Here is a 4,937-nt window from a genome sequence, read left to right as displayed (position 1 = left end):
GGGTCAAGGGGTGACGGCTAGGAAACGCTGGGTCCCTGCCGTATCAGATCGCCGGGTGCGGATAAAACCGCTTTGTCAGAGTTAACCATGTGATTGCCTCGCGCGCACAAGCGCTGTCGTCGGTCAAGGTTTCGGCGCTTTTCCGGGCTAGCATTACAAGGCGAACAAAAGGGTTTCTTGAAAACGCGTGGCTTCGCAATGAAATATAGGGACTCGTTCGCGCCATCACTTGAAAGAAGAATGGCCGGCGTCGTTCACGCTGCTTCTCATGTGGCACAGCCGAACATGGAAACGAAAGGAAGGCGAATACTTTTCGAGCTTCATTTGGAATTTCAGATTTTTGGTGTTTATGCGCTGAAACTTCACCTGGGATACGAGGCGCGCCGTAGTAGACGGGCATACGGAGTATACTTTAGACCACCTGTGGATAGTTATCGCGTACTCAAACTTCGACACTCGGAAGTTTTCGCTTTTAATCGCCATCAGAAAAAGCATCCGGAATTAAGCAGTGGTCCCTTGGTGTTATGACAAAAGGATTCTTCCGATACCGTCTAAAGCGGAAGCAAGCTGCGTAAAAAAATGTCCCGAGATTGAAGTGTAAGATGCTCGTCATGTCCTGATTTTTTGTTGTTGTTGTTTTCACCCGATTTACTCGCATACTTAAAAAGAAAAAAATATCTGCGAAATCGTGAAGCAGCGGGGCCCAGGCCGGCGACGCCATGTTATGTTCAGAATACCGACGCAAAACCCATGTCGTGACCTATGGACGTAAAAAAAAACGGCATGGCACGCAGTTCGGTTGGCTGAGACGTGAAATGACGTCATTCTTTAAAGTTATTACAACAGTTGCGGCAACAGCCTGAACCCGGCCTTATACTTCAACGCTTTGCATACGACGTAGCGTGCCGTACCTCACTGCCTTGACGCATGCGCAAATTCAGCTTCTTGCATGACACATAACAGCGATCTGGCCGCAGCCTGCGGCATAGAGTTTCATACTAAAAAGCTGCAGATGACATCTACGTTCGGCTCTTAAGAAGCACGACGGGATAGCGTTACTTTAAATCCCAGGGAGGGTTTTGGGACGTGATTGCTGCATTTACGATCTGTGTTTCATGAGCAATGAAGGTACGCGAAGATATAAGAAAGACTAGGCAGCAAGGGTGTTGCACCGCCGCGGCCCAGGAGAGACTGAATCCCTCTGTGCTTATGAGCTCGAAAGGTTGGGGCGGCATGATGTGTGTCAGTTTGAGTGAGAAGGTGGCAGTGTCGGTGTTTCAGAGTTTTTATTCTCTAATGTCGGTACCGGAATGTACGTTATTGCTTTTCTGCGAAGAGAGAGATAGAGAGAAGATCTTTGACGCAGAAGAAATAGGGGGGTTTTGGAAAAGGGGGTAAATTTGTTAGAGAGCTCAAAGGTGGACCTTGAAGTCTAGGGCCATAGCTAGAGATGCAGCAGCTCCTTCCCTTTCCCTCTCAATCGGCTCGCGCAAATATTGCGGTAACGAGCTGGTCAAAGTTTTCTCCCAGGTTTCGATGGAAGTGCAATACGTAATGTTGGAATTTTTCGCACCTGAACATGCCTCTGTACATGCCTAGGTATCGTGGGGGAGTGTATTTAGCAGAGTTTTAAGCTAAGGTATGATGTTCTCACCCAACATCTTCGCCCACATTTATTTGTGGATACTTCCGTTGCTTTATCCTCCACCGAGCTTGCAATTCTTCGGCGTTTAGATCCCATTGTAACACGGGGATTACACACATTATCACGGAGTGTGCAGTAGAAGTCGGTGACACGATGGCTAGACAGGATACTGGTAAACTTTCCCCGGAGGTGAAAGATCTAACTAGGAAACGGCAAACCATGACAATCTCCACCCCAGCTGACAGAATGGAACTAGCGGAGCATTCGAAGTTAATCAATAAGTGTAAGGCAGCTGACATACGGAAGTATAATATGGAGATGATCGAATATGCTGAAAAAGAACGGTGGCAGCCTGAAAGCAGTGAAAAGGCGTCTTGGCGTGGGGAAAAATCAGGTGTATGCACTTAAAGACAAGGAAGGCAATGCCATCACAAATAGGAATAAAATAGTCATTGTAGCCGAGGAGTTCTATAGAGATCTGTACAGTAGCCGGGACATCCAGGATAATGCCGAACGAAAAAACAGTTCAGGGGAGATAGACACCCCACCAGTAACGACAGAAGAAGTAAGGAAGGCTTTGAAAGAAATGAAAGGTGGCAAAGCACCTGGTGAGGATCAGATAACAGCAGACCTCTTGAAGGATGGCGGAGAAATTGTACTTGAAATTTTTCTGCAGTCACGTCTGTATGCCGGCTCGCAGGAAATCTACGAAACACCGTGTGCCTATGTCCGAAGCATAACTGCATCGTGCACCAAATATTCATACAAGTACTTGTGTTTTGCGGCTATACCAATAGTCTATTTAAAACATTATGCCCAAACGTATTCTTAGTCATACTATTTACACGACCTACGCGCTTACTGGTTATAATTTTCATAATTTTGTCTGTACTTTGCACCACCAGCGACGCTTCTGAGTACATGCCGTCGAAGGGCGCCCTGTGAAGCACGGTTTTCGCAGGCATCGCTCAGGTCTCTCCTCACATCCACGCATTAATCTTTCGCCTTTTACTAAAGATTACCGTGGGGAGGGACACTCCAATGAGCCTATAGGCCAATTTTTGGGAGGCCTTGCCCGTTTGGGCGAGGCCTAATCTCGAAATCCAAAATCAGAAATGCCACTACTCTACCCTCATCGTCGGGGTTGCGACAGTTGTGTACCCTCTTAGGGGGCTCTCATGTCCGTTCCACACGGCAACTTCCAAATGGGACTTCAACGCGTACGGATACCCAACCTCACGTACGTTACTGAAAATTTTAACTCTAGGCACATGAAAAAAGTAAATTTCGTCATTCTTGCGTGTTTCGCTTTGTTTATAAAAGCAAGAAACGCAAATGCTTGCGGAGTTGTTAACTAACTAACTGACTGACTGACTGCAACGGCTTACTTGCACGAATGCTTTGCTCTGTGGACAGCCAATGCACTCGCCATTTGTACAAGTGCGGCACGCACACACACAGCTGGCTGGCGCCGCATCTTTTCAACGTGCTACGAGTTGTGCCGCGCCTCCGCCAGATGGCGCCACGGGTCCCGCGACCGAGAGAAGACGCAGTGAAACATCCCCCTCGCGAGAGGCACGATCAAATACAGAGCATTTCCGGGGGCGCACGACGTTAAGTAGTTTGCGTTACGTTAATGTTGCACTTGTGGCAACTGCTAACGAGAGAGCGCTCGTCAGCAGTAATTTGAATGAGTCAACGATATAAGGCGCGTTCGTAGCGTCCCATTCTGTGTCGGCTTTGTGGCGCAGTGGGTAGAGCACCATGTACATTGCGTTCCGCCCGCAGGGTCGAGGGATCGAAACCGGGCGCCGGATAGTATTTTTTTTTATATAGTAGGGACAACGACGGTGCGGACTACGGACGTCAACGCGGGTGACATCGTGAGTTACTGAAATGCTCTGCATTTAAAAACTGGCAAACCTGTATACGCAATGCCTAATGACCGCGAATGTACCAGAATCTTGGAAGAACGCGAACATCATCCTAATCCGTAAGAAAGGTGACATGAAGTACTTGAAAAATTACAGGCCGATCAGCTTACTGTCAGTCGTCTACAAGGTACTTACCAAGGTAATCGCTAACAGAATTTCTGCCACCTTCGATTTCAGTCAACTTAACGAACAAGCAGGGTTCCGTAAAGGCTATTCAACAATGGGCCATATTCACACGATCAATCAGGTGATAGAGAAGCGCGCTGAGTATACTGAAGCCTTCATAGATTATGAGAAAGCATTTGATTCGGTCGAAACCTCAGCAGTCATTCAGGCATTACGAAACCAGGGGGTAGATGAGCATTATGTAAGAATACTAGAGGATATCTACAATGGGTCCACAGCTACCATCACCCTCCATAAGGAGAGCAGTAAAATACCTATAAGGAAGGGCGTCAGACAATAAGACACAATCTCTCCAATGTTATTCACAGCATGTTTTACAAGTATTCAGAACGTTGGATTGGGAACAGGTGGGAGTAAGTGTTAATGGAGAATATCTCAGTAACCTCAGATTTGCTGATGACGTTGCCTTGCTAAGTAACTCGGGCGACGAATTGCAAAGCAAGCTTTCCGCACTGGACGAGCAGAGTAGAACCGTGGACCTGAAAATTAATATGCATAAAACCAAAGTAATGATCCATATCCTCGGAACAGCACAGCGGTTTGAGATAGGTGGCGAGGCCGTGGAAGTGGTAAGCGAATATATCTACTTAGGTCAAGTTGTGACCCCGGATCCCAACCATGAGGCAGAGATATATAGAAGGATAAGAATGGGGTGGAGTGCATACGGCAGGCATGAATGGCAGCCTACCATTGTCCGTGAAGAAGAAAGTGTATGACAGCTGCATCTTACCGGTACTCACCTACGGGGCAGAAACTTGGAGGCTCACTAAGAGGGTTCAACTTAAATTGAGAACGACTCAGCCGGCAATGGAGCGGAAGATGATAGGTGTAACATTAAGGGACAAGAGAGCAGAGTGGGTCAGGGTACAAACGCGTGTTGAGGACATATTAGTTAAATTAAGAAGAAGAAATGGACGTGGGCAGGGCATGTAATGCGAAGGCAAGATAACCGTTGGTCATTGAGGGTAACCGAGTGGATCCCTAGAGAAGGCAAGCGCTGCAGGGGGCGGCAGAAAGTTAGATGGGCAGATGAGATCAAGAAGTTTGCGGGGATAAATTGGTCGCAGTTAGCACAGGACCGGGGTAATTGGAGATTAATTGGAGAGGCCTTTGCCCTGCAGTGGGCGTAGATATGCTGGTGAAGTGGTGATGATGATGATGATGATGGTAGT

General features: G+C 47.5%; 1 non-coding gene across 1 annotated transcript; it reads left to right on the top strand.

Moving 5' to 3' along the window:
• The first annotated feature begins 2,609 nt into the window (after window positions 1-2,609).
• Window positions 2,610-2,734, top strand: LOC144176091 (U5 spliceosomal RNA). Its single transcript, XR_013323781.1, has one exon. It is a non-coding gene; the product is annotated as a U5 spliceosomal RNA (small nuclear RNA).
• Window positions 2,735-4,937: the final 2,203 nt, after the last annotated feature.

The sequence above is a fragment of the Haemaphysalis longicornis genome, unplaced genomic scaffold (assembly GCF_048455015.1).
Source record: "Haemaphysalis longicornis isolate Haplotype H1 unplaced genomic scaffold, Haemaphysalis longicornis Haplotype H1 scaffold_3, whole genome shotgun sequence".
NCBI lineage: Eukaryota > Metazoa > Arthropoda > Arachnida > Ixodida > Ixodidae > Haemaphysalis > Haemaphysalis longicornis.
The sequence above is the reverse complement of the archived record's forward strand: the minus strand, read 5'-3'. Positions and strand labels throughout refer to the sequence as shown.